General features: G+C 37.7%; 1 protein-coding gene across 1 annotated transcript in view; it reads left to right on the top strand.

Annotated features, from left to right (window-relative positions):
* Window positions 1–7,665: 7,665 nt before the first annotated feature.
* Window positions 7,666–20,887, top strand: part of slco4a1 (solute carrier organic anion transporter family, member 4A1) — a 37,131-nt gene continuing 23,909 nt past the window's right edge. The window contains exon 1 of the mRNA XM_067446558.1: window positions 7,666–7,895. The gene's annotated coding sequence lies outside the window, so the exon portion shown is untranslated. The remainder of the gene's footprint in view (window positions 7,896–20,887) is intronic.

Below are 20,887 nucleotides of genomic sequence, written 5' to 3'. Positions count from 1 at the left end.
ATTGAAAGTCTTTGGTCATTTTTTTGAGCACTGATGCTAATGGACTCATATGATTCAATGATGTATGCTAAGTTATGCTAAAAGTTATGCCAAATACAGAGATCGGCTGAATGGATTCAAAAACGGTAAAACTCAACTATTTAACTCTAAAGGACATGGAAAATTAGCATTTTTTCTTTTTTTAAAGTGGAGCTTTCCTTTAAACTAATTTAAATACTTGTATAAATGTTACAAAGCCCTCAAAGCAGCTGTCACTTTAAGGCCGAATGGACGGATCCAATACACATCTGATATTCTCCCAACTGTTTACATTAACTTTGTATATGTGAATAGCAATAGCAATTTGACATCCGTCATCCTCCATTTTGCTCCCCTCGCCCCTCTGTTCTGTGGGGCGTTTTGACCGACACAACACAGGTGAAAAGTTGCCTTGACAACATTTGTGGGTATATTTTGGAGAAATAATGTCAAGGAGGACACATCTGTGCAACCATATCAATTTGAACCGAAGTCAAACTTGGAACAAGATGACGGCCCCAACAAAGTTCGAAAATTAAGGATGGAACAGGACGTTTCTGAATGGTTGGTTAACATAATGTCACTTTGATCTCTCTTTGTATGTACTGGCAGGGTAACGTTGGCGTAGTGAGATACAAATGCTACATGTTTACTCATTTATATGTTAGTTCATTGACAGATTAATGTTACAGCTAATGTCAATAAAAAGGTTTTTTTTGGTAAATGTTGGCTTGTCAGTGATGCGTAACTTTATCTATGCAGTGTTATAAGTATTACAACACATTTTTTTTACAGTAACAGACACTGTTATACACCATCTACAAAAGTAAGCGTAGTGTAGTGGTACCATGTCCACGTTAACTTTATCACCAGCATACACAGTTTGTAATAACACAATAACCATAATGCGTTGTTCATTGTAAACGTGGGATTATGAATTATATTGAGAACGTCATACATAGAAAGCATGCAGTAGTTTAACTTACCCTGTAAACTTTAGCCGCATACATCGTGAAGAGTGCACGTGTTTCAGACATTACACTCACTTCTTCTGGAGGTGCAGCAGGAACACGAATAGTTGGGACCGATCTTTTTTTCAGGAGTAACTTCTTTGCCAAACCTGCTTTATACTGACCCTCGTTTACAAAGCAGTGTGGAGAGAAATAATTTGTGCGACGCAAACATGAAAGCATTGATGATGTTTGGGGTAATATTCCCTTCGAAAACAAAACTCAGCCACTGCGTCTTCAGTGGTTCAGATTTAGAGATTTAAAAATGACTGCTGTGTTTATTATTACACCCAAGAACAGAACCCCGCAATCGCTTAGACACCATTCTGCTCCAGTGTATCAACAATGGCGGACTATGATGAAAGCTCGCTCAGGGCAGGTCTGAGTTGAAACACTGCTGTCAATCAACAATCGAGGGGCGTCCGATTGTGTGGTGTCACACGATCAAAAGGCTTGATGTGAGACGGGAGAAAACATATAAGGATATTTAAAAAAATACACTGGATGGATTTTTATCATTATAGGATGGTTGCATCCATCCATTATAAAAGTGCTTCACACGGCTCCGGAGATTAATAAGAACCCATTGAAGTGAATTGATGGGATTGTGTAAGAAAAATATCCATATTTAACACGTTATAAAGTAAAATATCTAGCTTCCAGTGGACCGCATTAAGTATTCAACTTCTGAAAAAAGCGTAACTGCTGTGAGAATAACGTCGGACGTAGCGTAAAAAAACGTAAATGTCGAGACAATAAAGTTGGACGTAGCGTAACCGTTTTGAATTACAAGAGGCGTTACACTTTCTTTGTAAGTTGAATAAGGAAGGCTGTCTGTCGAAAATGTGTTATTTTAGTCTGTAAAGTTTTAAATATGGATATTTTTTCTACAAAAACACATCGATTCACCTCAGAAGGCCCTTATTAACCTCATGGAGCCTTATGGATTACTTTCATAATGGATGGATGCACTTTTTTGGGCTTCAAATTTTGACCATTATAAAGCTTGGATTAGTCAGGACATTTATTAATAACTGATTGTGTTCGTCTGAAAGAAGAATGTCATATACACCTAGGATGACTTGAGGGTGAGTACAATATGGGATATTTTTGGGTGAACTATTGGATAATCTATTAACAAGCAAAATCACTAAAGGAAATAATAAATGGATGCATATGAGCAGTGCACTTTATCAAAGCTAATTTGATAGTGTTGCTTTTACTTACAGGCTCATGGGTGAATGTAATTAAGCTTCTCTTCATTTCAACATATGTTGGACACACCATTTTGTCCATTTGTGAGGTATGGCGATGATGGCAGGATGGTAGGAAGGGTTTTAAAGGCAATTTCTCCATGATCATCTTTGAAAGACAAGTTTAAAGAAAAAGAGAAAAAAAACAGTTTTCACCTATACCAAATGTGTGGACCTGATTTCATATGCACTTAGACACAACCAAAACAACTTATTAAAATTAAAACATACTGTATGAAAATGAGAGAAGACAGCTGAAAAAAATAAATAAACTGGTTGTTTCCCAAACAACCTGGTTCTGTAGTAGCCCCTGCACTGCACATTGGCCTATCTAATGTTAGGGTGCGTTCACACTTGTAGTTCGGTTCGTTTGGTCCGGACCAAAAAACAAAAACAAACATAATAGTCCTGGTCCGCTTAGCGTTCACACAGGCATTTTTAACAGCGAACCTAAAGTTACCGAACCAAAGGCACAGGGAGACGGTCACAACCTGATTGGTTGGCTTATATGACGTAGGAGCTCGTTTACCGAACATTCAAAATGCTGTGTGCGGATTACACGCGCGGGCATTTTATGCGTGTATATATGGCATTATTATTTACCAGAGAACCCATGAAGAGCTCATGAAATGTTCACAACATTCAAAACAACACTGTGTGCTGGATTAAACGTGATCATTTTATGCGTGTAACACATATGGCATTATTTTTTACCAGAGAACTCATGAAGAGCTCATGAAATGTTCAAAACAACGCTGTGTGCTGGATTAAACACGATCATTTTATGCGTGTACATGTGGCATTATTTTTACCCGCTGAGAACTCATGAAGAGCTCATAAAATGTTCAAAACATTCAAAACAGCAGCAGGATTTCCTCCGTTGAGCAGAAAAGAGACGGGCGACTCTTATGCAAAAGAGACGGCCGTTCTGTCGTCTGTACCTGCTAATAATGGGGCAACACAGGAACTTCGATGAGAAGAGCCAGGTATGCTTTTTGTGTGTTTTTTCTAGCATTTTCGAAACATGCTCGTCTGACCAAATATTGATTAGGCACTTCCTCCTTGCTCCACGTTTGCCCTCTAACGTTAAAGTTACTCATTTTGGATACACCGATCTTTCTGCGCCGTCAAATCAGCTGCATTATGCGTCGCATCTTGTGACATTACGTCCGGTTTTTGGTCCATTTACACGTCTTTGGTCCGTGTTGCGTTCATATATCAATCAAACCGCACCAGAGTTCGTTTGGAAGCGGACCGAGATCCATCTTTTTAGCGGTCTCGGTCCGCTTGTTTGGTGCGCACCAGGGTTCGGATGGCAGCGTTCACATATGTTCAAATGAACCGCACTAACCGAGCAACCGCACCAGGGTTCGTTTTAATCGAACCAAACTTGACAAGTGTGAACGCACCCTTATTCAACTTACCAGCTTGTTAGTAGAGACTAACCGGACCCGGAAATGTGCGTCAGATAAGGAAGAGGTCGAACTTGTGTACTGATACTCCAGGACTAGAGTCGAGAACCACTGAGATCCAATCCTTCCTCTGCATTAGAATGAGCTGGGGGGAAAAAATAACCAGAAAAGTAAACTGGTCTTTAAAAAATAATTGTGTACAACTTTTTTCAATATCGTACTCACCTTTAATTAATGGCAGAGGTTCAACTGTTCTAGTCTTTGCTTCACAAATGAATCCATTGGTCTAAAACACAGGTATATAACACATTTAGTACAACATATTTAAAATAAAGGCAAAAACTGTCATAGCTTCATAAGAAAACGTACTATAGTTGTATGATACTCCTGTAATACGTTTAATAGTAACATGCATAATATATATTCATATGACAACATTCATTATGAATATAGGCCTACCACATTTCTGCCAAATTATCATAGTTGCAGTTTGTGTTAACTTACTACGGTAAAACTAGGTAATGTGTGGGTTGGAAAATATTCTAACTGTTGTGAACTAACGTTAAAATTGTTAGCACAATATTTCAGTTTTCTGCGTCAATGCTGTTGTGAATATCTGCACTCATTCATCTCAAAACAGATATTTAGAGTAGTAAGTTATACTGTTGGATATTTCGGCGAATTCAAACGCTTCTCCCTGGATCTCACAGCGCTGCTGTGGTGTCGTGTGACCGGGTCTGAGCTCGCGCTGCACGGGCCGATCTGATGCTCCGCGCGGCATTAGATAGTGATTTCAGCATGGCAAGTTACTTACTTTCTTTATCGCCGTATTAAGTTTCTAAATAGGTACACTAGAATAATGTTTTTACTTTATTACTGCTAGCGAGCTAACTGGGATAGCTATGGTTTATTTCCAATCTATCTCATTTTTCCAGAGAGCATTAAAGTGATTTGTTTTAATACATTTCAGTTTTCGACTATATTCAACGTTTCAGCACACAATACATAATGTTTTAAGAGTTGTATTCATAAAAAAATGGCATGTCTTACCTTTCATTTCATAATCAGGCTGCAGCAGCGTCTTCTGTTGGCAGTAACTGGACGGTTTGCCGTTAAAATTTGAACCGTTACTGGGGAAACCGTATTTAACCCAACGGCCGGGTTATTACTAAAAATAACCCGACGATGTTAAAATAACCCAACATATTGACCCAATATGTGTAACCCAACGGATGGGTTAAAAAAATAACCCAACGGTTTCCCTCACCAGACACACCTTAATCCAACTCATCAGCTCATTAGTAGAGATGGCAAGACCTGAAGTGGGTGTGTCTGATGAGGGAGACATACAAAATGTGCAGGGCTGGTGGTCCTCCAGGACAGGTTTGGGAAGGAACCACTGCTCTAGACAGTAGTATTTAACAATGTCCTGTCTGACCGTCCTTTGAATGATGTATACAGTAAAAAACGTTGTTATTTTTTTAACCCAACCGTTGGGTTACACATATTGGGTCAAATAAAACTGAGGTTGAACTACTGGAGTCACATGGATTACTTTAATGTCTTTACTGACATTAAATCCTGTCTTATTTTTGTGTATTATGTGTGCTGTGTATTTTGAATTTAATATTTACACATGTATGTATATATGTATATTTACAATAAATATTTACTCCCCAATATTTAGTTTGACATTTAAAATATATATTTTAAAGCACATGTATTGTTTTATACAAATAAAAAATCTGTATTTGAAAACAATGTGTATTTTATTTATTAAAATAATGACATGAATAAAAATTAAAAATTTAACTCAACTGTTGGGTTACTTTTAACCCAACTGTTTTTTAACCCAATGCATTGGGTTAAAATAACCCAACGTTGGGAAGGTGCTATACCAACCCACAGTTGGGTTATGTGTTGGGTTATTTTTAACCCAACATTTTTAAGTGAGCTTATTGGTTGGATTTTTACAGACCAGCATTCTGCCTTAAAAGGGATCGGGCACACCAAACCATAAAGCTGAAAGTACCTTGTTTGTTTTTTTGGGTATGCGAGCTTACTAACAGTTAAACAAAAAATACTTATTTTGGCTCGTACACGTACACATGGCATAATCATCCCCAATAATGACTGGCTTCATCACTCTTTCTCCTCTCCACCAATCAGCTGGTGTGTGTTCTGGTGCAATATGGCTGCCGTCGCATCATCCTCTTTCGAATTGAGACAGCCGCTGTGATGCATTTGGCCTTCGAAGAAGGCAGCCTCTGAATTATGCAACAGCTTGTTTCATGCTGATAGAAACGATCAAAAGATCTTTTTGTCAATACTGTGAATATATTTTTTTATTTTTCAGCGACATACAAACCCATTATTTTTCTTGTCCTATCAGTGGGGTGTGCACTAGAGTCTTTAGTTTGTTTGATTATATCATTAATGCTAATGGTCATGGGCCCATATGCCTTCCGGGCAAATAATTTGCATATTTATATATTGCACAGTGCCTGTCAGTGCCTGTCCTCTGCAATGAAAATTAGATATTGACTGGAAACTAGTCAAACCATGACCTGCTTGCATCGAGTCATACATATACACTCTGAGAATAGCTCACTTCCTGTTTAAAGCGACATTTAGAGACAGAAGAATTTACTAAGAGTGCAGACCTCTCTCAGACCACACAAACAGGTCATGAACCTACGGAAAATGAGCAGCAACATTTTGAGCTTTCAACATTCAAATTAACAGGAAGCAGAGGCCACCGACGTGGAACAAGTAGAAAATAATAATAGTTATAACAGGCAATACATTTGCTATTGCATAAATGAATATGGGATCTCATAAAATGGTGTAGATTAGCATACTATACTTTTCAAATGAGGACACAAAACAATTTATTTTAAGGAAGCATTAAAGGCACAATATGTAATGTTTTTTGATTAAAATATCCAAAAACCACAATGTTATATATTTTGTTGCCTTGTGTAGCCTACTTGTGTCCCAAATGTTTCCATTTAGCAGTTTTAACCAGGACATGGAGTGTGTCCGTGCGTCGCCTATAGTGACATTATACCTGTATCCTCAACCATGGGCATCAAAGAAGCTTTAATATGAAATATTACATGTTAAAGCATCTTTGCTGTGTCCCACAGTATGCAACATATATTTACATACGTTTATTTACATTACATACATACATTCAACGATCAAAAAACTGATCATTGTTTTATAGCTCAGCACAGTTAGTCTTATTGTTTAAATCTTGTTTTTTATTTTATTTTTAAAATTTTTACCGCAAGTACCATGTTTTACGCCTAATATCGATCTAGCTTACTGCAGTATGCAACAAGTGTCTCATACAACCACCGAACGAACGAACAGAGAAGCATTATAATGTAAATAAGCTTCAATAAACTAAAATAATGTCTCTAATAATATGATAAAATCTGCAAAATAATAAAAACTGAGAAATCAAGGTGTCATCAAGCTATGCCTTTGTTTATAATAAACAACCTCTAGCAGTGAAAAAATTACATATTTGGCTTTAAGATATTTACAGCAGATGAATGAATATAGTTCAAATACCCATCAACTGTAGAATATAATAAAACTAATAGGCTATTTGTATTATTATATATAGGCTACTAATATAATATAATGTAACACAATATACATATTTAAAAATATTGACTAAAATATAAAATTTCACACATTAAACACCTCAATTATAAAATGTTTTATTAATGAATAAAAAATGATAATACACTAAACAGTTAATTATTACAATGATTTGGCCTAATTTTCTCCATACATTTTAATGACCTTGTTTTTCTCTCTTTCTAACAAATATTCTACTTTTTTATTTATTTTTGTGTTTAAACTTTTTTAATTTAAACCTGTGCAACAGTCAAACCTGCTGGTTAACTGAGTATGCTGCTTATATAAGCGCGGTAAAGACAGTTGTCACACGCGCAGCCGTTAGGACGAATGACATGACATCTATTGGTCCAGCAGCATAACGCCATGGGGGGCGGATTCTCATTGGTGAAGCTTAATCCGAGATCTGGACGTTTTATAGGAGCTACAATCTAATCGTTTATACACATGGATTTAAGGAGGGAGAAACAATGAACGAGAACTTGACATGCGATGACAGATCTGTCTGAAATGGAGGAGTCTTCTAAATCCCTCAGCAGCGTCACAACGTGAGTAGCTTTCATGCCATTTCCATGTTGAAACAGTGAATGAACAACACCATGTGAGAGTAGGCTAATGATAACTGGGTATGATAGGATACAGTAAAGGCGCACTGGCTAGACAGTATCCCATATGGCTGATGAGAAGCTCACTGATGTCTGGCTATTGCGTGCTGTACTAAACGCTCAGGCATGAAGTGCAGTGCAGACGACAAAGACTCATAAATGAGTCTGGACTGCGTATTTTCTTCCACCTCTTTCTATTATGCCAGTGCGAAGACACATAATCACATAAACACAAACCGCAGGTCACTATTGTTGTCATAGCGTTGTCAGTATCCTTCTGATATAAACCAGCGGTGATGTATGTTATGTCACGAAACCTACAGTAAATGGCAAATTGTCTAACAATTAACAGTGATATTAACATTATATCTTCAACAAGCTTCAGTAAGGGCGCGCCAATCGTTTCTCGGATATTTGAGGACAACATTTTGTCCGAATCACGAACAAAACGTTCTTTTAATCTTGGCTCATTTGAACTGGACCACGTTTGTGACGTATAGAACCGTTCGATCCTGTTTAAAACGAACTGTTCGAAAGATTCGATTCGCCGGAATTCCCACCATTTACTAAAACGATTTTGTTTTCCTATATGTTCTAAAACAACAATGTAACGTGAAAAACGTGTTATGGGTTATATTCGTCTGTTATATTAAAACGACATACAAGCCTTCTGTGTAACAGCAGGCTAATACTCAAATCCACCTGCGACTGTGGCTCTGCATGAATCAATGAAGGTGTAGCAGTTGACTTTTTACCAGGGTTCACACGCTTCCCAAGCAACCAGGAAAATTGATGACTTTCTTATTTTCCAATCCTGGAAAATGAGAGAACACATGGAAAATGAGAGGATATTCAAAATGTCCTGGGAAATAATTTTAGATATGTTTAGCTGAGAATGAAGAGTTTATCATCCTAAAACAATTAAACAATAGTAAAAGTAGCAGAGTGCTATTTATGGATACTGAGTTTTGAGAATGATGATGTTTAGTCACGTGTTGGCCCTAGCAGCAGTTATTTTTATTAACAAATCTTTGGACCGAATGTTAAGCTGCTATAAAACCAAGATTAATTGCATTTTTGAGGGCCTAAACATGCTTGAAAACTCATGAAACGTTGCACACGTATTATAAACTTTATGTCTGATATGGATTTCAGAATTTGGTATCAATGGAGAAAAGGCTCGATAGCACCATCTATAAAATTTAAATTAAGTGCTGTTTGCGCTGTTTCAGGTACAAGTTTGATATTCGATAGACACATGCAACAGGAAGTCAGATATTTGGAATTTTCTTTGCAAAAAAAACACAGTTTTTGTCCATTCCAGGCTTCATACTTTAACAAACTACAATTTTAATCAAATTATAATCAAATTTGGTAGGTCTAATTTTAAGGCCTTTGTGACGTTAAATTATGAAGATCTTGAGTTTTCCCTGAAGGCTGTGGCTGCCTGACAAATTTTGATGTTTCGCCATGAAACAAAAAGCTGCTGTAACTTGGGCATATGTTCGATCTGCCCCAAACGTCAAATGTTTTATTCATAGACAGTAAAAGAAATGGACAGAGCGCTCCCATAGACTTCAACGGCAAAAAGTGATGTCAATTAGAATCACTCACTTCCTGATGGCTGAGCGAACTGCGCAGGCTCAGACTGAGCTTGACGAAGTAGATGTGACGTAAGCAACCTGTCTGACAGTTGTAGGTCTTCTAGTAGTTGTGGAAAGTGAAATCTGAATCACGTTGTTTAAATGTTTTGTTCCGTTGCTTTTGGCTCACTATCGGCTTCTACTGAACTTAGTTACTGAAAATACTCTACTGAAAATACTGAACTTAGTTTAGACGTTTCAGAAATGTGAATCCTGTTTAATCATACATAGTAATTAAAATAACTGGAAATAATTATAGTTAGTAAAATGTTACAGCACTTCCCTTTTTATATTCAGAATTTTGATATTGATAAAAATAGTTAATAGTTAGCTGTATGATGACCCTTTATCACAGCCACTCCTTGTGACTAAGCCTTGAACACACTCTTCTCCTCCAGAGACCATCCATCAGTAATGATTAAGTGAAATATGAATCGCCTGACATATTGTGAATGTGATGCAAGAGATTAAATTAACTTGAAATCCCTATTGACTCTTTGGGTCCTGCATCCTCCCACTATACTACCTCCTCTGCTAATCTGTAAGCCAGTTTAGACTGTATGTGTGAGCACTGGTAATCAGCTTTTTACCTTTCAGCCTTTTAATCACTATAAAAAGACACTGTCATGGAGCCATAGCACATTCCTAGGATTCCCAGAAGTGGAAGTCATCATACATGGGTATACATTTCTATTAACTATAGGGGTTTTCCCATAAACTCCTAATTAATGCTTATTGATATAGTAATTAGTTGTTGTAGTGGTTATGTTTAATAGGTGCGTTGATATGTTAAATGCGTCTGCGATTATGAAATGAGCATAGCGTATAAAGAGAGGCTCTTTAATCAGTATTACATGCTAATATCTGAAAGCACTGTAGTGTATAACACAAAAAAAGTATTATGATTATCATGATTGTGTTATTTGCACAGTCTCCCTCAGATTAAACGAAGCTCACGCTCACCAGATAACACGTCAGCAGCATCACTGTGCTGTCGTGAACGCGGATTGAAAACAAACATGGTTGAAAACAAAGACAGTGCTGAATAAAGTAGTAGTTTTTGTTATTTTTGGACCAAAATGTATTTTCGATGCTTCGAAAAATTCTTACTGACCAACTAATGTCACATATGGACTACTTTGATGATGTTTTTATTCTCTTTCTGGACATGGACAGTATACTGTACATACATTGTCAATGGAGAGACAGAAAGCTCTCGGACTAAATATAAAATATCTTAAACTGTCTTCCGAAGATGAACAGAGGTCTTACGGGTGTGGAACGACCTTAATCATTAATGTCATAAATGAGAGTCGTTAATGACATAATTTTCATTTTTGAGTTAACTAATCCTTTAAGTATTGCCCTTAGAATGCAAATATAATTCAAATTTTGCTAATATTTAAGAAAGAATTTCAAATTTAGCTTTTCACCCATTTTGACAGCCATAGTTCACACCCTTAGGTCATATACATTCTTCTAAACATAGACCCATATCTGCATATAAATACGTGATTCACTCTTGAAATTGTGATGAGTGACAGTGATAAATTTATGTATCGAAATCAGGCTCATATAAATGTTACGAAACACAATTCCTGACTGCATGTCAATATCGGATCTCTGGATCTCTTATAAGTTGTAAGGAACACTATATTGAGTACCAATGTTTTGTTTTTGTTTGTTTGTTTTTTGATGGTTGTTCTTGAGTCCCTTGTTTGTCCTGAGCTGTTATACCGCAATACATTCTTCAGAAAAATCCTTCAGGTCCTGCAAATTCTTCAGTTTTCCAGCATCTTTTTCAACCCTCTTCTACAGTTACTGTGTGGTTTTGAGATCCATCTTTTCACGCTAAGGACAATTTACGGTGGCCCAGTAGTGCAGCCGTATAAATTAAACCACAACACAACGAAATATGCAGCTATAATGCATGTAGGTGATTTTGAGTTATTTCATGTCGATATACAATGGTTACATACTTAAAACTGATCGTAGTGTTTATCTTTGAAAGACTGGTCAATCTATAGAGCAATGGCAAGGAAAACTAACTTTATTGCACTCCGAGAGCCCCCTCGTGGACGGGAGTTTCCGTTGTGCTGTGGTGATTTCGTTGTGTTGTGGCTTAATTCCGTTGTGTTGTGGCAAATTCGTTGTGTTTAATTTAGTACGGCTGCACTACTGGACCACCGTAACAATTGAAGGAATCAAACACAACTATTAAGAAAGTTTGAAACATTCACTGATGGGCATAGCCTGTAGGCTGAGTTGCATACATAGAAAAATCGTATATTGTGTTTCTTTGTTGTTGGTTTATACTTATTTATTTGTGTGTGTGTGTGTGTGTGTGTGTGTGTGTGTGTGTGTGTGTGTGTGTGTGTGTGTGTGTGTGTGTGTGTGTGTACTTTATGTTTTCAAGGTTTTATTGAATAAATTGCTCTTGTATAGTCTTATTTTGGAATTTTAAGAGCAATAAACATTAAGGAACTAAGCAATGTTAAGGAATTAGTTTTTTCATTCAGATAATTAAATCAACATGTATAAATTGCTATTAGGCAATTAATGGGGAGATAATCGATAAACGAATCGAATCGTAACCGAATCGGACAGTAAAAAAATAATCGTTAGATTAATCGATGCATCGAAAAAATAATCGCTAGATTAATCGTTTAAAAAATAATAGTTTATCCCAGCCCGACTCTTGATACATGCTTCATGAAAGCATAAACCAAAAAAAAATTATAATCAAAATGAAAGATTACCTGTCCAGCAGAAATACAGCCAGCAATGAGTTGTTTTTCAGGTCCCTCAGTTCTCACCATCGTTGAAAAGCCACGCAGATATTGACTCGCGTTTGATTTCTTTGTTTATCCAAAGACTTTCTGTGCATTGCCTTTACTTGTACTGTCTTCCTTAGGGGTGTCCATGTTTAACCGATTAACCGTTAAAAATAGCGTAACCGAGTGAAACATTTTGCTCTGTTAAGTGGCGTCAATGACGTGCTTTGAATTTAGTTGTAATATATGTTTGCACCCCTAGAGACCACCAGAGCGCTCCCAGACATTTGTAATATCTTTCTAAGCGGGCAATGAAGCGGGCAAAGAAAGCGTGGGAGCACTTTAAAAATGAGAGTGACGGGGCAAAATGCAAGTATTGCAATGCAGTGCTTACCGCATTTTACAGGCTATAAGTCGCTCCGGAGTATAAGTCGCATCAGTCAAAAAATTCGTCATGAAGAGGAAAATAACATACGTCGCACTGGACTAAAAGTCGCATTAGGGCAGAAGCAGAGCGGGAGCCTCGCGCGCTGTGCATAACGGAGCAGAAGAAAGAAAGTTTGAAGTGAGAAACTTGTGAATGACTAGAGAAAAGCAGAGGTTACTTTAACTGTAATGAAGAAAACAAAAAAAAAATCGCTGACTGAAAGCAAGATGGCCAGAGCTGAAGGGACGAGTCCACAGATGCTTGAACTCTCTGCCAGGAGAGGCTCAGCCGTGCGAGTCAAACACTGTGAAATGTGAATCATTCTCGGGCTCGGCTGCATATTTTACTACATCCCCTAATCCTGCAGGCACCCTCGCGGCCACTTGCGTTGCTCGTGAACTGGAGCGCATCTCATCCTAATTTAACGAAACTCAGCGTACGCCTCGCAGACATGAAATAGATCTTAAGAAAGCTTGAAATGTCTTTTAACAATTTAAAACGAAAAGAAATAGGCTACTTTCTGATTATGTAATCCATGATGTGCATTTCTCTCTATAGGCGCGTTCACTACGGAGATGGCGGTCGTCAAATTAATAAACTAAAAATAACCCTGACGCACACTATGGTTAACCGAGTATTAACCGCTAAGGGCCTCGGTTAACGGTTAATGAAAAACTTGAAAACGTGCAGCCCTAGTCTTCCTTTTTTGCATTGTTTGCCTTGGCTGACTGTAAAACCCTGCACTGTGAATTTTGAATGCTCATTCTCTGCCATTATTTTGCCTAGGTTTCTTGCCTCTTGAACAGCTCAAATCAAACGAGCGCGCGCATGATGTGGGCAGATCCTGTAGCGAAAGCGGTGGTCGCCATGGTAGCGAGAGAGAGTGACAGTCGCCCAAGCCAATCATTTGTTTCGTCCTGAACGAAAATAATGAGCGGTGTTTATTGCAAATTAAAAAGTCTAGAGTCACTCGATTTTTATATTCTCCTTTTCAGAGTACTTACATTTTAATTATGTATTGACATATAAAGAAAGTTTAAACAAATTTGGACAAAAGTGTTGTAGATCATTCCTACCTGAGCCAGGGGATGAATACTTTTTTAAAGCTAAAATTCAAGGTAAACTGTACTTAATTTGTCTTCTGGGAAACATGTAAGTATATTCTGTTACTTCTAAAGGGCAGTACTAAAAAAAAAAACAACGTTTAACTAAATAAGCTTTTAATAGATATTTTTTCCCTTCTGGAGCATCAGTGAATGTTTGAACATTTTTTAAGAGTGCCTCAATCGTCCTCAGTGTGAAAAGATCTCAGAATCATACATTCACTGCTGGAAAGTCATGTAAAGGCTGGAATTGAATGTAGTCACATGGCAATCTAAGCAAATCTAGTGTTTACTGTAGAGTTATGACAGTCTGTTAACCCACATTGTGCAGTGCCAGAGGCGAAACCTTGAGTGCAGAGAAGCTGATTGGCTGCTACTATAGGTCATTCATTCCACTTGATTTCACATACAGGTTTACAGCTAAATGATGAGACAAGCCCCTGGAGATATGGGACATTTAGTCTACTGCATTCATGAGAGAACTACATATAACAACATTCATGTAGTAAATGAAAATCATCTATTCGTCCTTCCAACCAATACAATAATGAGATATAGTGTAAAGGACTGTAGCTGATAACTGAAGATGGTTTCCTGGTGTGCATGCATGACTTTATATTTGCATGTCTAGTCTGTTTGCATGTATGCGTCTTCCTGTGTAGTCAATGCATGAATTAAATGCTTTTCCTTATCTATGCAGGATGTAGTGAAATCAGCAGCCTTTGATGGGTCAGAGACCCTGTCTGGTCCCATCACATATCACTTCATCCCACAAGGCCCTGCAGCAAAACCCTGGATGCAGTGCTCACTGAAAGCTAGAACGATATGGAAAAAGATGGAAAAAGAAAAAGGGGCTGTAATACAATTCTTAGTTCAGGGAGAAGTAGGCGAGAACTGGCGAACATTTAACAAAGACTTTAATAAATAAATAAAGAAAAAAGTAAAGGGCAGCCCCTGATGGACAACCATCACATATAACAAAACATAAACAAAACACAATGTAAATCCAGAACTGATCTCGCTCGCTCGCTCCTCCCACATCTCTAGCTCGACTATCTCGCCACAACATAAATCCAGGCCTGGTCCTCTCTCGTCCTTCACTGGTGTCGCTCGTCCTTATGGCCCAGAGCTCCCTCAGGAGTGGACTCGAGACCAGTGTGCCTCGCAGATGACGCTCATTGTCAATCACGCACGGGTCTCGCTCGCTCCTCCCACGTCTCTCCCTCGCCACAGGGAAATGCAGACATGGTGGCTGATTTCTAAAATACCACATTTTCCATTAAGATGCTGGGCTCACAAAACTTTCACTTTTTTTCCTAGTATCTGCAGGCTGTTTAACTGCCACATCCCAACTGATATTGAGTTTTGTCTTGAGCCTCAGTATCACATGGGCCTTTTATTTATAGCTTTCCAGCCAGAGATAGTGGAGGATAGCAGCGACTACTTTCATACTTGTACTTTCAGTTATCAGGTTTGTTTATATATATATATATATATATATATATATATATATATATATATATATATATATATATATATATATATATATATATTAGGGCCGGGACTCGATAAAAAAAAAAATCTAATTAATTAGAGGCTTTGTAATTAATTAATCGAAATAAATCACATTTTAATTGCATATAAATATTTGACCTTAGAACAATGAGAAGTAATTTTTCACATGGATTTTTAGTATATCATTGAATAATGACTGAATACATGAATGCAAGTCTTTGCACACCAGAAGCGTGTCTGGCGCGGCGCTGCTATTAATGTACAGGGAAGCCCTATACTTCATGTTAAATATAAATATACAGCAAAGACAACGTCGGCAATAGCCTATTGACCATACATATCTATGGTATTGACGGCAAAATAGGCTACAGAATATTTCGTTCTGTATTGACAGGTTTAATATTTCAAAATCGATAATTATGTTGTTTTTTATTATTACAATTAGGCCTATATCTACATTTATGTATTAACCTACTGTAAGACTGAAAAAACTAGTATATGCCGAAATGTCTGAATGAAGAACAAAGACTCTCTGAGAAAATAAGGAAATTAACATCTGAACTGTCCCTCACACACCACTGGAGACGCAAGTCTCACCTCACTATCAGCTAATCTACATCTTTCCCTATTGACTCCCTCTCCCCCAATTCATTCCCTCTCTCATGCTGAGATCACTGAAAATGCATCCAGAATCTCTATATTACAATGTCAATCCACACGATCGAGTATCATATGTGTTTGATATCGTTTGAAATGTCTCAGTGCGACTGGTAAAAATATCTCAACTCCACAGAAGTTAACCAAAAGATAATCAATGTTTTAAGAGTTTAAAGATATCTTGTCTTAGTTTGGTGGGTGTGGCTTTCAACCATTTGGCTTTTACATCAATACAAGTCTTGATCAATGCAAATTCCCATTGTGAACTTGTGTTTACATTTGAAAGAGTTTGTGCATTTGTTTCTGGGTATTTAAGGAAATGTTGCAAAGAGCTCAGGGCTTGACACTTTAAATCGATCAGCCCGTAATGTTGGATATCTCAAGATAGCCAGCATTATGTAGTTTTCAGAAGTCAGGTATACATTTCATTCTTTACTTCAGACTATTTGATGTTATATATGGATTACCTTTGAATTGACTATGTAATTGGCTTTATACATTTACCTGACTGTTAAATAAATTGTTACACTTTGATGGATTCTGACTTGCTCTGGAATTATTCAGGTTGGGTATAATTTCAACAAAGGGTTAAACGGAATAATTAAATGTGTACTTAAACTATTAAAAATGAATGACCAAATAACAAATTGGCATTCTAACCCAAATTCTAAATTATAATTAAATGGAGTCAGATAACGAGGAATTGGAATAATCCCCTTTGCCCCGCTGAAAAGACGAACGCGCAGCGAACTTCACCCGCCGATCGTTAGCCTCCATTGGGACGATTTGGGCGGCCTTACAAAATGGTGACCAGCCTCCGTGATGTTGCGACTCTCTTACGAGCAACGTCTTTTCAGCGAAGTATTCGATTTTAAAATCAACAAGAGGTTTGAACTTCTCTTTCTTCAGCTGTTCTGGTAAGTAAAATTCTTTTTGCCTTTTTAGAAATGTTTAGGGAAAAACAGACGCATCCCATATAGACACATTAATAGAATGGGTCGGAATACCCAATGTTAGACCGGAACCGCAATCCGGTGGGGTTTAAGAATTTAGATACAATCACATATCAGGGACATGATAGCGACAGCGCAGTAGAGGAATTAAAACTCATGTTATGGATTTTAAAATATTTCTTTGTCGGCGTAGACCTACAACAACTAAACCTAAATTGGAAAAACATCTTCCAAACTATTTCCTGAGACTCGATAAGCATTTGTAAATTAGAGCGTTTTTAAAATCAGCTAAATGCTTTCTCCATTGTTTTATTAGCTGCAACAAACTAGCAACACACGATGAGAACGAGCAAACAATAGAATTAAAAATCTAAGTTTGTAAACAATTGGAAGGCATTTGTGATTTGATAGATACGCACGTTGATGCATTTGTTTATGAAAAACAAAGTTGGGGAGAACAGGCTGATGCATATGCAACATGTAAAAATGAAGAGAACTTTTTGTTTGATCAAAATTGGCTACAGCTATTATTGCCACACAGCTAAATTACTCGTGGCTACAAATGATTAAGAGGTGGTACGATTCAAATCTAAGATTGATACACAGAATGATAGTGATGTTGTTACTGTATTTTTGTTAAGAAACCTCATGATGTTTCTGAGTGGCTCAGCGAGCCCACGGGGCGTACCACGCCCACTCGGAGAACAAAGACTTTCTCTCTATGTTCAATGGGAGCGTTTAGCCAAATAAGTAACACCTAAATCTATCACATTTTGTAAATTCAGTTAAAATTGCCACTGTGCACTGAGCAGATTAGTCTGTAAATAGACTAAATCAAGCAATTAGGCATTTGTAATCTAAAAAGAGATACAACGAATGTGCTTGCATCAGTCTTGAACCAGTCTTTCATATTCAAATGTATTGGCATGAAAATAAAATCCGAAACCTCACTCAAAACAGAATCCGAGCAGGAATTTGACTGCACTCAGCATGTGCTGCTAGTTCATTGGATGTTAACAGCAACAGAGTCGCTCATTGGCCTTAAGCCTGACTGTTGTCGTGCAATCAATGTACATGCCAGCCAGTTGTGACTGCAGGGCCGAATCAAAATCATTATCTTTAAGACACTTTGATAAATATGTTGTTGCGTTCGATTTAATTTTGATTTACTCTGAAATTATTGATTTTAGTGCATTAGGATGTATTGTTACCGCAAATCTGTCAGGTTAGTAACGGACTGGAGTTCAGTTTTTGGGTGGAGCTTTGAGGCACGCCGACTGAGATTCTAGAGTTCCGCCTAACGCTTGGTATTAGTTCGTATGCATTTTCAAATTTGTAATTGTACTAAACACGTGCGCATTGAACACACGATAGTTGTTTGTGTTAATAAAAACACCTAGGCTATTTAAGTTTATTCTTTAAAACACAAGATTGCTTTACTGTAAGTGTATGAAACACTTAGGATAAAGGTTGTAGATGCTATATGCATTCTAGACCATGTATCTTGAGAAAAACTGAATAAATGTGGTTCTTTGTTGAATTTGTTTGTCTCCCAGGTGGAGCATAGGATTGCCATGTGGCTACAGTGTTATTCAATTGCCTTAACCATGAAAATGCTATAACGTATGTTGTGTTAATAACTCAGTGGATCATGTACATCCATGACACCACAAGACTACGCTCAGGTTAGTACACGGACTAGAACACAGTTTTTCGGTGGAGCATAAAAGCACACCAGGCTGATGTTTTAGAGCTCCGACTAACACATTGGCGTTCAGATACGTAGACTTGGACTGCGGGTTGAAAGACTAAAGACGTCTTCCGTTTAGAACAATAACAAATTGTTAGACCAATCTAAATAGGGCAACCCTAATTCCTGATTGTTGTAATATTGCTCTAAATTACGTAGACGTGGAAAACCACGGCATGATTATAGAAAGTCACCATTAGAGATAGTAAGTTGGTCACTTGAATCTGTGGTGATGGTCATGGGCCTCTGATTGAAAGCAGTTTGCATTAATTACGAGAATTCAAACCCAAGGGGACTGAACAAAAATATCTTGGAATGATCAACGTGTAGCACGGGCGTCCAGGATATCAGTCGTATGGCCTCTACTGACGACCAAGACTGACGAGTTTGTGAATACTCATGTTATCGGAATCTTGGTTTACTGACTATAACGCAATATAAAAGATTTAACCTCTGTCTACTTGACCAAGACTGATAAGTTTGTGATTATGGGCCCGCATACTGGAAAGTGCGAAGACCCTGTGACTCTAAGAACCTAATGAATGATTTCAATAAAGTAAAGAGTTAAGCAGAATAATCAGACGTTTATTCATATTTGTAAAGTATTAGAAATAATTAAAACGTTTACATTATTGAGTCAGATGAAATATTGAGGTAATGCAAAAAGAAATGAATTGGATTTTAATCTCAAGTTGCATTGGGTTAATTTCCAGTGCCAAAAGGGAGGGGTTGTGCTGTTATCTTTTGCCTTTACAAGAACACAGCTATATGTGTGGCACTGATAATCGCAAACCAATTCACCCTTCACCACAGAAGTACCTCAATTTTTTTTTACAGGTCACAGAGACCTCAAATAATCAAATGTGTGTGCGACACCGTAAAACAAAATTCAAAACAGACAACACCAAAACAGGTGAATCAATTTCTGCCCACAGATCTGACTGTAAAGAGAGCAACTGGAAATAAAGCCATGGGAACCAACCCATCGGAATTCATGACAGTATGAGCGATAAAAGCTCTGATTAATCCAGAAAAATTCTCCAGCAGAACTGGGGTTTCTAATGCTCACAGCAGACTGTGAAGGCTCGACTGTAAGAACAGTTTTAAGGTGTCACACACTTTACTAAAACAACAGCAACAATTCAGACCTGGCCGATGAAACTCTGTTTCATTGGGCAGCCAGGATAAAAATTGCATCAGGCATAACGGTGCCATTCAAATAAGTCCACACCAGACTGTGAAGCGGTTGATAATGTCAGAATTAACTGTGATTCTCTGCATTGTTTCTGTCTCAGGTTTACAACTGCAATTCCTTGGAGGATGGACACCAGGATGGGGCTAACACCCCCATCAGAGCCAAAACAATGGAATTGTCAGAACAACCTGGAATGATGGAGATGGGTGCGAAAACACTTAATGGGGTCATTCACACTTCACAAAATGACCTACCAGTGTAGCACTGGAACTAAATTTTGCAACACAGATTGTTATTGATAAGACTCCACCCATCTCCCAAAAACAAACACAGAACACAGAACACACACCTCCTTCACTACACCCTCATATCACCTGAAACAGATCAAATCTGTCCAGGTTGTACACTACACATCATAGATGGCATAGAGTCCAAAAGTGTTACTTCACTAAAGATCTATTGTCCATCTTTTCACACCAACAGATCCAAATAGCTTCAAACACACAGGACAGTAGAGTTGGTCACATGATGACAATCTAACGAAGACACACACACACACACACACACAGACACACACACACTCACTCTCTCACAGTCTCTCAAAGTCTCTCTCTCACACACACACACACGCACACGCACACACACACACACACACTCACGCACACACACACACACACACTGTGACAAGGAATACACTATCTCCATTATTGTATGACTAAACATATTTAGATCTGCCTTAATTGCATTGGAAGATTCCTGAACACACACAGTGGTTATTATATATATATGTATATCTTCATAATTGTGATTGAATATTGAATATTATTGATGATGTTATTATTATATGCATATCATCTATTTTAATATATAAACTGCACTGACTTTTTGCTGCATTTCCTTAGGTAATCCAGACCAAGA

Source organism: Pseudorasbora parva, chromosome 6 (genome assembly GCF_024679245.1).
Source record: "Pseudorasbora parva isolate DD20220531a chromosome 6, ASM2467924v1, whole genome shotgun sequence".
Classification (NCBI taxonomy): Eukaryota; Metazoa; Chordata; class Actinopteri; order Cypriniformes; family Gobionidae; genus Pseudorasbora; species Pseudorasbora parva.
The sequence above is the reverse complement of the archived record's forward strand: the minus strand, read 5'-3'. Positions and strand labels throughout refer to the sequence as shown.